Genomic DNA, 12,857 nt, shown 5'->3' on the forward strand with positions numbered 1-12,857 from the left:
ATCGAGATTTGACGAAAAAATGAGCTACGATCATAAAACGATTCACAATCACCTTCATTCAAAGGAATTTACCGAAAAATTGGGAGCCTGGTGCCTCATGAGCTCAACGAAAAAAACCAAGGAAGTCGACTTCAAATTACTTCTCAGCATCTCGCCCACCATCGAGCAACAGGCGGTCATAAGCAATGCTTTTTGTACCGAATCGTCACGGGAGATGAGAATGGTGCCTATACATCAATATGAAGCAAATACACCACGCGCCAAAGCTGAGAGTCAAGCCAGATCTTCATCGAAAGAAGACTATGATATGTGTTTGGTGGGACTGGGAGGGTATGTAGCACTGGAAAATGCTCGAAAAGAATGCCACGGTCAACAAGGAGCTCTACAATTCCCAACTATACCACATGAATGAGATTATTCGACTGAAAAGACCTCATCGACATGGTCAAACCATACTCCTTCACGACTACGCCAAGTTTCCGTTCCCTGTCAAATCATATGAAGGGTGTTACTTTCGATAACAAAGAGGTCCTTAAAAGCTAACTCAACAAATTCTTTGACATCAGACCAGCCGATTTTTAGGGGAACGGCATCAACAAATTCGTCGAGAGGTGAGAAGAGGTTGTAGATAGCAACGGCGAATTTATAATGGATTAATTATTGATATAATTACTTTTTTTTGTTTAAATAAACAAAATCCTCAGTAAAACCTCTACGAACTTTTTCCCCAGCCTTACATACTTGGCGCTTACATCCTTTGTTGATTGGCTCTGCTCCAATTGATGGTGTGTGTCTTGGTGTCTTTCGGTAAAATGTAGGTCCCTCACTGTTCTATGCCGTGTCCGAACGGAAGGGATTTTTTTATGAGCAGCTTTTTAGTGGCAGAAATGCACTCCAAGGTGCCTGCCGTAGGTGCGTATTTTGAAGGACCCTTTACCTATCTATATATTTTACTTGTTAAAAACATAATGGTTTTGAAATAAATTGAAACCAGGGCTGCCTGCATCGCCCAAAACACCAGCGCAAGGAAAAGATTGACGAGAAGAGAGAATCGTTTAAAAAGATTTCTGAGCAAGAGTTTCTATGTATTTTTATACACAGATGCCAAACCAGTATATGGAAACGCTATGAAGGAAATAAAGCTACCAGTGATCAAACCCATACAGATTTTTTATTGAGATTTGATCTCAGCTTTGCCTGCTGATGGTTCGAAAACAAAAAGTGAAAAGCCTTGCAGACCGAGAAACCAAGAGAGCCAATGTTAAGTATAGGTCCAAGTTCAACGAGCAAGTGATTTGGGAACTTTGGGAACAAGACTCGTTGGAATTGTTAGTGCTCTAGAGAAATCTGTAAAGAGCAACGTAGAATTTAATTTACCCGCGACCAAAATGAACACGCGACTTTGCACGTCTGCGTACTAACCCAGCGGTCACTGAGTTGATGCAATACCCATCTTTCCAGGAGCAAATCACAAATTCTCAAGGAAACTCCAATCCTCTCACTTTGCGCTGAAACCGTCTCTAGAGGGGGACCCAAATGAGCTTAAAGTCGAATTATTCAGATGCAGTCGAGAGAGAAATCAGGTATTCCCCAACTAATTTCGACTTAATAAACAACTTTCTACCGAAATTTTGAGTTGATCGACGCAACTTTAAGATCGCCTACTCCTTTCACAGGTCTTGCACAGGAATTGGAAATCTCTCAGTATAAATTGTATCCAATTTCACGTTACACCCTAATAAGTAAATACCACAAAAAATTAAGCCTTTTCCTCAGGTGGTTCAGAAATGACAATAGTAATAATAATAATTGACGCTTACCCCCTATATTGGTTGTTTGGGTGAGCTTCTCCTCCTATTTGTGATATGCGATTTGATGTTTTTCGGCAAATGAAAGGATCTACATTTTTCCCCCGACTCCGAATGGCAGATGGTTTTTTTATATATGACGAGCTCTTTCATGGCATGGAATCCACTCGTAGGTTTACAATTTCCTGCCGACAAGCAACTGCTACCAGAAAAAACTTTTTCTATCATTTGGTGCCCGGGATCTCGAACCCGGACACTACCGAATGGTAGTCATGCACCAACCCATTCGCCTCAATAAGGCTCCGAAACAATAAGTGACACAAAATTGTAAATGACCTGACTGATGTGTGTGGAAGAATGTTGAAAAGTATGACTCTAAAGAAGCGATCGCTGAAAATGTGCTCTGTGGCCATATTGAATTCTAAAAGGGAATTTGACAAGAGTTCAAGTACTATTATACCTGGTATACCCGCGTAACCCGACATTTTTTATTCAGTACAAATATCAGCGGAGATGAATGCTGGCAGGCTAAGAGAGGCTGCATATGGACTAAACTGATGTTACCTGTCATGTCTAACCGACTGTCGCAGGTTCTCCTGTCATTAAGCAGAAGAGACTGTAGGCAGCTGGTTGGACTGGAGACGGGCCACTTTCTGTGGGCGAAGTACATGGAAAAGGTAGGCATCTCAGACAGTACACTCTGCCCAGCATGTGGAGAGTCGGCTGAGACTTCGGACGACTTTCTATGCGTCTGCCTGGCCTTCGCTCGAATCAGGTTTGAGGTCTAAGAAGCGACCACTTTGGCTACTTGGCACCACCAGATCTACTCAGATTTCTTCGGAGGTCAGGTAGATTTAAAGAAAATTAAAAAGGCAACACGAGTGCAGTACAATGGACTTAATTGTGTCTGAGTGCTGTACTTGCTAGTCTGTCCCGACAAAAAAAGGGCAGGTAAATATGATTGCGGTCCCACGTTGCTCTGCATCAACGATCGTCCAGACTTCTTACTTGCCTATAACAAACTCATGAAGTCTTAGACTTGGCCTACTCGAAGTGGCAGAGTTTTCCAAAGCCAACTAATGGAATTGGTGCAGGTCAATAAGCATTGCGAATCACACTGCACAGTTCTATGTGCACTTCTCACCCACTACAAATATCAGGAAGCAATTGGCATCGACTCAGTTCAGCGAGAGTCGCATATGCCAAGAGGTACGCGCGTAAGCACGTCGGCAGTTAGTTCAGGCGACTGTGTTCATTGCAAGTCACTTCAAATTGATGTTTGGCTCCTTTTTTGTAATTTTTAATTTAAGAAAAAAACTTCATTAAAATATAAGAACATTTTTATTCACCTTATTTTATTTCATAACAGCTTATCTCTAGCATATTTACAATTCATCTCCTTCTACATCTCGAATAATAAGTGATTTGTTGAGCGCAAGCTATCGTTGCGAAAATAATAAAAATTAGTGCCAGACCAAACAAGAAAAGAAATTGCAAATTTGTCATATTTGTGCGATTGGTTTGAAACCTTTTCTTTTTTTTTTTGTTGAAACTATTTAACAAATACTTGAATAATATAGGTAAAATGAATAAAATAAAATTTGAAACCAGACTCAGGTTAATGTAATGCCAGCAAGCACAAACGCGCAATAATCATAAATTGCAACACTGCATTAGTTGGAAAAGAAAAAGTAAAACAACAATCTAAAAATATGAAATAAAATAAATTAAAACAAAAACAATGTTGCTGTATAAATTCCTTTCCACGCAGCCGTTGACTCGTTTCGATTTTCGCTGATTAATCGTTGTTGTTTTTGTTTCTTTTTTTCTTTGCTTGCTTCACTTGCCCATAATTTGTATGCTTTTGCTGCTTAAATGGCCTTTGATTCTATTTATTGAAATTCTCCTTCTTCTTGTTCTTGGTATTTTGCAATCCAGTTTTAAAAAGCAGTCTTGTGTTTGACTTTTGTTTCAATACAAAGTTTAGTTTACTTGGAGTTTTGTGCGTTTTTTTGTTTGTATTTTAACTACACATATACAGTTGTGGCTGCCAGGAGGCTCGCTTGACTCGTAACGGTATCAATTGAACAACGAGTTTTCGAAGGGGTGATTTAAACAAAAACAAAATTTTGCTCGTGTTGTTTATTTATAAATGCTGTTAATGCCTTGACTTTTTGCTTGTGAGTTTTTGTGGCTGCATTTTTTGTTTGTTTTTTTTGTAGTTTGCGTTTGGATTTTTTTACAATTTTATTTGGATTTATTTCTCCTCCAATACTTACTCTTACTTTTTTCTAGAGGTTGGGCAGTTCGTTGGTTTAGTAGGTGCACTGTGAACTTGTGTGTGAGTATGTATGTGTGTATGTGCATGTGTTTCTTATTAATTTGTATGCAGTGGCTAAAACCCACTTGCTGAAGAATTGCATTTTACGTTTTGTTTGTTTTTTCTTTGTTTTCCCTGTGTCACTTTAAAATCAGACAAACTATGGACTTAACTGTTAGGAAAAGTTTCTGAACCCACCAAAATAAATAGTTGTATATATCTTTGTTATTTATTCATATATATAGGCATATTTACATATACAGTGGTGGCCAAAATAATAGCAGCGTTTATTGGCAAGTCAAAGTTTTGACTATTAAATTTTTGTATTTAAATTTAAATAAAAATAGAAATGAAAATAAAAACTATTTATTTAAATGTGTTTATATATAAAAAAGTTTTTTTAGAATAATATAAGAGCTGGCGCAAAATTAATCACCTTAACAAAGGATCTATAATCTTTACAAATGGCGTCACGTGTTAATTCTTTTTGAACTCATTGGTGCTTAAAATAATAGCAGCTTTTTCATTTAAATATAAATAAAAAAAGTTTTGACTACCAAATTTTTTTATTTAAATTTAAGTAAAAATAAAATAAAAATAAAAATTATTTATTTAAATATTTTTATGTATAAAAAAAATTTATTAGAATAATAAACGAGGTGGCGCAAAATTAATCACTCTAACGGAAGATCTATAATTTTTTACAAATGGCGTCGTGCGTCAATTCTTTTCGAATTCAGTGGTGCTCAAAATAATAGCAGCGCTTATTGGCAAGTCAAAATTTTGACTACCAATTTTTTTTATTTAAATTTAAGGAAAAATAAAATAAAAATAAATATTATATATTTAAATGTTTTTATATATAAAATGTTTTTTAAAATAATATACGAGGAGGCGCAAAATTAATCACCCTATCGGAAGATCTATAATTTTTCCAAATGGCATGGTGCGTCAATCATATTTGACACTTGTGAACTAGGCTCCCGCAGATTTTTAAGCTTTTCATCACCCAAACTCATTTCTGTTTTTATTTAGTAAAAAATTTATTCAAAAACAATATTTGATGATTAATTTTGCGCCACCTTTTAGCTTATGATGAAGATAATGATTAATTGTTGTGCATAATACAAATTTCATAATACAACAAAAACCATATACTTCAAATAGAAGAGTGTAAGATTAAAGGCATTTTTTTTTTGCGATTGCAAAATTTTTGGAATACTCAAAACTAAATATAAGAAAAAGAATTTCAATGAACTATAATTGCAGAAACTGCTGAACAGCTTTCTGTGGAGTTGTGTAGAATATATTGTATAATTTTCTGACCACTTCCCTTTCTTGAGTTCCATGTATATTTTACTCAAAATTATTTTGCTTTATTTGCTTTAAAATATTTTTAACGAACTGAAGTTTGAAGAGGCCGAATAAAACTTTTCTCAAATATTAGTTTTTAAATAAATTCATTCCAAATATTCTGTGCTTTTCCTTACCCAAGACAAAGAAAAACTCGAATATGCCTCGAAAAACTGAAATCGGGGCGCAGGCAAAACTTCTAGCTAGCAGAAGTATATAAAGATCTTATAAATCTATATTTCTGTGCTTAATGCCTTAGTTTCATTAAAATTTTCCGCAAGCCAGCAATTCTCAAAGAGCTTATGAGTTATTTTTTTATACACGAGAACTTTTCTTATCACACCAGAACTTTTCGCATGAGACTCGCAGTAGTAACGAGTATACCTAATATCAGTATTTAATAAGAAGAGAATAACCTGCTTGTTAAAAGCAGCCTTATTCGTAGTAGAGACACGTATGTGTGTCCTCTTCCGGATTTGTGTAGGATTCGGTCTAACTTTACCAGCTTTTCTCATTTAAGAAATACTAGCACATCTTAATACCATCCCATTAGCAACTACTGGGATGGAAAAATTGCCTGATAGTGCCACAAAACCACTCTACAGGGACTGCTGAATTCATAAAACTAAAAAACAAATATGTTGCCCTTGAAGAAGAAAGTTGTAAGAGGGTCTTTATATTAATAATTCTAATGGAAATTTAATGAAAAAATTTTGCTTCAATAAAAGTACTAAACCGTTTGCGTTATTGTTTACATTTATTTTACTTTTGTGCTGTTTCAACTTTCAAGTAAAAGTTGAATACTCATTAACCCTCTGGAAATATGAACTACAATGAACGTGAACGTGAGTTTTTATACCATATACTTCCACAAAATTTTAATATATAGTATTCCAAAATATTTTTATCAAAATTTTAAACTTTTGAATTTCTGAGTATGCAATTTTGTAGCTCATTCAATTTTGATATATCCTGATGCAAGCTTGATATGGATTTTTGATTTTCTTTTTTTGTGGCGGTGTTATGTATTTTTTTTCATATGCCGAATGCTCAAAAGTTTTTTTATATGGAAGCAGATGCGCAACACCGTCAATGAAAAAGAATTGGCAAAAATCAATGAAAATTTTAGTCACTTCATGCTGGCACCTTCTCATATCGAAATTCAGTGGGCTACAAACAAGGTGATCTATTAAAGGTGGTGTTGGTAAATCAGCTGAGTTGTTTCTTTTTTTCTTTCGCCGTGTCCATGTGGCTGTCAGCTCAGAACTAAACAAGGCGAATTGATTATTTGTTTTCTAGTTTCTCTATACTTTGTTTTGACTATCAAACGTACAGAACAGTGTTGTTGGTCTAGAGCCACCACCTTTAAGGAATGCGCCTTGGCTACAACCTTACGTATTCCAAATTTATTTCAATACTTTGATTAAAAAGTTTGAAATTTTGATGAAAATTCATAGATTTTTGTTTTTTTTTTTTGCATAAAGTTTAATGAATTTTTATGCTTTTGCAGGAAGAAAATTATATTTTCACAAATAGTATTTTTATTAAAATTAAATTAGAAACAATTAAATTTTTAAAACTTGTCAGTGAGTCGCTGTGCTACAGTTATAGAAGTCACTGAACTTGTACATTAGTACTTAACCCTTGAGTAACAAATTTTAAGTGGAGGTTAGGAAGGGCTGCCCACAAGGTGGTGTACTCTCTCCCCTACTTTGGTGCTTTGTTGTGGACTCTCTTCTTAACAATCTGCAGCAAATTGGACACGTCCAATCTCTTACTAATCTCAGGACCGTCACTAGTGCATTGTTATATGCAATAAAATGCAAGTAGCTCTAGACATTAGACCCCTGTATTTAGGGCTAATCCTAGATGGTAAGTTGACCTGGAAGACGCACGTCGAGCAGAAGGTCTCTCAAACACTAAAAGACTTCTGGTAGTGTAAGAGAATCTTTGGCAAGACATGGGGTATAGAGAGCGGCGATAGTACACTGGTTGTACATCACTCTGATTAGACCCATTATCATATACGCCTTCGTAGTCCTGTGGAAGGCTACTATCGTTAACTCCAAAGTAAAATCCCTAACTAAACTACAGAGAAATATGTGCTTCGGTATCACAGATGTTATGAATACGACATATGTCATCCTAAACGTGCAACCTCTAGATCTTCAAATCCGGAAGGAAGCAATGAGGACGGCGTACAGACTCAAGTCAAAACGAAAACGAAGGCAACACTGGCCACTGATAGATTTGGCACCAGTTGTCGGAGCGGTGCACACCGTTCTCGATGCCAGCGGACAATCGTGTGCCTTACGTTGCCTTCGGGAGGAAGTATGACGTTTTGATCCCAGATAGAGCTCAATGATTAAGTACAGAAAACCTCTTAACGAGATTTCACACCGCCGTATCCAAAACCAGCGTTGGTAGCGGATCTCGATTGTACTTAGACAAAGACACTAAGTATTCCTACGCTACCGAACAAATGACTACGGTATTCTTAACAGAGGTCTATGTTGTCTTAAGTGTAGTATACTGGCTGATTGAGAAAAAGTGGTGGGATAGTAGTTCTGGAATTTGTAGTGACAGTCAAGCTGCACTGAGAGCCCTTGGGTTCCAAATTGGTCGATGAATGTAAGACAAAACTGCACAGAAAACACTCGACGAGTATACAAAAACATTGAAGATCTGTACAACTTAGCAAAATCATAACGGTATTCTTTGCTGAAATCTAAAATATATGTACTACCTTCTATCTAAGCATAACTCAGCATCAGTTGAAATATATTTTCATACATTTTCTGTATTTACAACACCCATGTTAAGTACGTATGTATTTACAACTGTGGCTCACGCCTCGTACTAGCTAAGAGCGCCTACGCTCTCAGCCACAAACTCATTTAAACTCCTCATTAAATATTATCTATGCCATTCTTATACTAAATATTTAATTAATAAATAAATTTAGCCGCAAACTCCCCGCAACACTCATAGATGACCACTTCAAAGCGCATAAAGCAAAAACAAAGCAAATGGCATTATTTTTATGGAATTTTTTTTTTTTTATTATAGTGGCTTTAATGTCATATCATCGCTGAAAGGCAGGTTGGAAGTCGTGTCGTATCACTGTCAAGGAAAAAACAGAAGCAAGCAAACGAGTCGACGACAACGATGACGCCCCAGTGCCTTAGTAAGGAAAAAATGCTTAACAAACCAACTTTTTTTCTTCAATTTTGTATTTTTGTCTTTTAAAATGTTGTTTCGCTTCCCATGCACAAGAGATCAAACGACTGATATCAACAACTACAGATTGGAGGTGAGCGCATCCAAGTAATAAAATATGAATGTTAAGAAAAAACTTACGTAGTAAACATTTAAAATGAAAAGCGCATGCATTTCAACTATTGCATAACTACAATTAAATAAGTGAATAAGTGAGCAAGTAATTTTTTAGATATTATATTTACATACATATTTTTCTTATATTTCTTATATAACAGCAAGCCGTGAACCATCTAAGAAAACTTATGTAAAAAATTAACTAAAGGGTGATCAGACTGGAGGTACCTTTTCCAATTGAATTTTTTTGACAGATCACGCGTGACTACTGTCAAACTAAATACTTAATTTTTTTTCAGATTTCCTTCATATTTCATCATGTAGAGGCCTACGCCTCAACAACGTTTACAAAGCGTACAATCGTATTACGACCATCATCCCTCTATGAAAAGTGTTCATAACGCGCTCAGGACCCGAATTTTGTTCAGCGATGAGGCACATTTTGGGGAAAATGTTTATGTTAATAAACAAAATTGTCATATTTGAGCTGAAGAGCAACCTGAAGCTATTCATCCATTCATCCATCAACAGCCATTGCATCCATTGATAACAACTGTTTGGTGCGGCCTACAGGCTGAAGGAATAATCTTCCAAGACGAAGCTGGCCCCAATGTAACAGTGAATGGCAAAGGCTATCGCGCCATGATAAACGTCTTTTGTTGCTGGAAATTGCAGCCTGTGATCTCCACCACATTTGGTTCCAACAATACGGCGGACGGCACTACTTGCCATACAACCCGTGAAACAATTGATTTACTGCGTCATAGTTTCAGTGAGCAATTTATCTCTCGTCCCGGACCAGAGGATTGGTCACCAAAATCGTGTGATATCACATCTTTGGACTTTAATTTGTTGGTTGGTTCGTGTGTGATTACCATTCGGAGTACTTAGGATGGAATCTCCGTGAAATACCAAAATGAAGAAAAAGTGTTTTTCTAATAGTGGTCGCCTTTCGGCAGGGCAATGGCAAACCTCCGACTGTATTTCTAAAAAGCGTCTCATAAAAATATCTGCCGTTCGGAGTCGGCTTAAAACTGTGGGTCCCTCCATTTGTGAAACAATATCAAGACGCACACCACAAATAGGAGGAGAAGCTTGGCCAAACTCCCAAACAAATGGGTGTAAGCTCCAATTATATATATATATATATATGTAAAGTCTAAATACTTCGTGTGTGAAGCAGCTTCGATTGAGGGATTGGAACCCAACATAACTAAAGTTATGCACGAGATACCGACCGAAGTCCTGTAGCGAGTCATTCAAAATTGGTGTTTACGAATGGCCGAATTACGGCGCAGTTGCGGCGAATATTTAAAAGGGATTATCTTTAAAAAATAAATGTCATGAATGGCTCTACAAAAACATAATAAAGGCTGTCCATTCAATATGAAATTTCGTTATTTTATTTCAATTTAAAATCCGATGCTTTTAAATTTATCACCCTTTATAAACGGAACATTTTTCTCCACCATAAATCAAAAATTGCTGGTGCAGTTGGTGCGGCCGTGCGTTTTCTAAAGTACCGCCGCCATTTTCTTTTATAATACAAAGTGACGTAAAACTAATCACCCTGTCGGAAGATTTATAATTTTCGCAAACGTCGTCATACGTCAATCATCTTTCAATTGTGAACTATACAGCTGCAGTATGCAAACAGACAAGCAATGGAGCGCGTAAAGGTCAAAATAAAGATTTCCATCACGCAAATATTTTTTTTTATTTAGGGAAAAATTTTCCAATAAAAAAATTGAATGATTAATTTTGTGCCACCTTGTATTTTGAAAATAATAAAACTATGTACGGTTTGTGATATTTGCAATAAAGGGCTTTTTAGAGTTTAGATTCATTGCAGAAAAAAAATCTGAAAGTAAGCAATTTTTTCTTACGCTACAAGGTTCTTCTAAATTGTTTGTGGCATTATAGTATACACCTTTAGTTCTTCTTAAAAATGTCATCTAAAAGTTAAAAGTATATATTATATTATAAAATTATTATTATTGTTTAATTAAGCATAATTAAAGATGTCTAAGAATAAAATTTATCACGCATTGTCAATGGTGTTCGGAGAACTCTGAGGAAATTCTTTACGCTGATTTGAAACATTTTTCTTTGAGGCCACTCTTTATGCAATTAGAGTTAATGGTATTCATATTTTGAAAGTCAAATTTGAAATAGAGTGACAATTTTTTTATTATTATTGGTGATGCATTTAGCATCCAGAAGTGAAATTTAAAATTCATGTTGATGGGCGTGCAATAAAAGGAGGCATTCAGGGTGTAAATTGTTTTTATTAAATTTTTCAGGCACCGACATGCAGAGAGGATGTTGAGGAAACTTTAGAGCACCTTCTGTGCGTTGGTGCAGCATTATTAAAAACGCGTTTAAAGTGCCTGAGAGCCTGTTTGAACGTCCCAAGAGCGGATCCCCAGCTCTCCTTAGATTCGCCAAAAGCGCTGACATCCTACATGATGTCTACTTTCAGTATTCATAGAAGTCCGTCTCCATCTGGTATCGCTAGGAACCAAAAGGTCTATGCGTGGCTTATTGCCAACCAGGCTAACCTAACCTAACCTTTTCAGACACCGTCTTTTTCATATCGCTCATTTACTAGAAGAACGTTATAACCAAAAACAGTACCTCAGTAGGTAGGTAGGTAGGTTAGATGGGAAGAGGCCACAGGTACATGTCAAGTAGCACTTAAATGCCGTTTTGATATCACAATGTGGACCACTACCTGCGAAAAAATTTAGGGAAGAGAAAACCATCTACAGCCATCCAATGCCGTTGATGTAGTGGAGGAGAGAAAAGGGATCCAGGTTGGAGAATTTCCTCAAGCCATCCCCAAAGGGCGCGCCAAGGAATCTCAAGCGTCTATCCACCAGAGTCGGACATTTGCAGAGAAAGTGCTCAACAGTCTCTTTCTCTGCAGTATCCCCTCAGCTTCTGCAATAGAGGTTGTACGGAAGTCCAAGCTTCTCCGGATGAGTGCCGATCACCCAGTGACCAGTGAACACCGCAATGAGCTTGGAAATTGAATGGCGGAGAATTCCCATCATCTTAAACGTCCTGTTTCTATCGCATTGTGGCCATAGTGTTTTTTTAAATAACACCCGATGAGACAAACCTCCATCTGTCTTGCGCTTTTTGGAGAAAGAAATTGTACAGTTTCCCTTTAACAACGGTCAAGGTGACACCGATGTCTCAAAGGAACAACTGAAACCGGTTCCCAGGAACCCAATTAAAAGAAATGTTTCCTGCACGTTCGAGACGTTTGAGATCCTCCTTACAGGAGTTAACCAGAAGAGAGCTGCATTACAGCAACGACAGGGCCTTGATCCAGCTTGGCTATCAGAACAAATATTAATGTCTCCCTCCCAACAGCAATCCTTAAGCATTTTGCATGCTTGCGAAGACCTCTGCTTGAAAATACGCCCGCTCCCACTCCAGATTCCATCTTGGATCCGTCAGTGAAAACAGAAGTTCCTATATCCGCGTCGACTCTCCCCTTCTTCCAATCTTGCCTGTTCGGAAAGATAGCCCTAGCACAACCCTCAAATCCCAGTTTGCAGATGGAGAGATCTGTACGAAGTACAGAGAAGGAAGGGGAGATCTGCTTCAAGATGCTACTATGTCCTACAGGAAGTTGCCTCCAGAGGCCAATCTTCCTCAACCTAATAGCGCTCTGAGCAGCAATGGATTTAACTTGAAGATCCCGTTGAGCTTCCAGTACCTCAGTAACTCATGATGAAATGAAAATGTGCCTTTTACTTAAAAAGACATGATAAATTTAACACTTTGACGGCGAATTAGATTTAATTTAATACAAAAGTTAAAAGTTATGAATGAATGGATTCCGCTATCGAGAGATGACTAGCGATTTTTTATGGCCGGAATTGGATGGTATTGATCTGGACAACGTTTATTTTCAACAAGACGGCCTTACGTGCTACACAAGCAACGAAACCATTAATCTTGGACGGAAAAAGTTTCCGGACCGTGTTATCTCACGAAGCGGTGATCACAATTGGCCACCGAGATCT

The 12,857-nt window shown here is 37.0% G+C and overlaps 1 protein-coding gene and 1 long non-coding RNA gene across 2 annotated transcripts in view; one reads left to right on the forward strand and one right to left on the reverse strand.

Moving 5' to 3' along the window:
• Positions 1–12,857, reverse strand: part of LOC128860198 (CD151 antigen) — a 67,948-nt gene that overhangs the window by 53,799 nt on the left and 1,292 nt on the right. The gene's annotated exons all lie outside the window — the stretch shown is intronic.
• Positions 3,134–10,179, forward strand: LOC128860200 (uncharacterized). Its single transcript, XR_008454224.1, has 4 exons — positions 3,134–4,149; positions 8,551–8,794; positions 8,979–9,041; positions 9,117–10,179. It is a non-coding gene; the product is annotated as an uncharacterized LOC128860200 (long non-coding RNA).

Source organism: Anastrepha ludens, chromosome 4 (assembly GCF_028408465.1).
Source record: "Anastrepha ludens isolate Willacy chromosome 4, idAnaLude1.1, whole genome shotgun sequence".
NCBI lineage: Eukaryota > Metazoa > Arthropoda > Insecta > Diptera > Tephritidae > Anastrepha > Anastrepha ludens.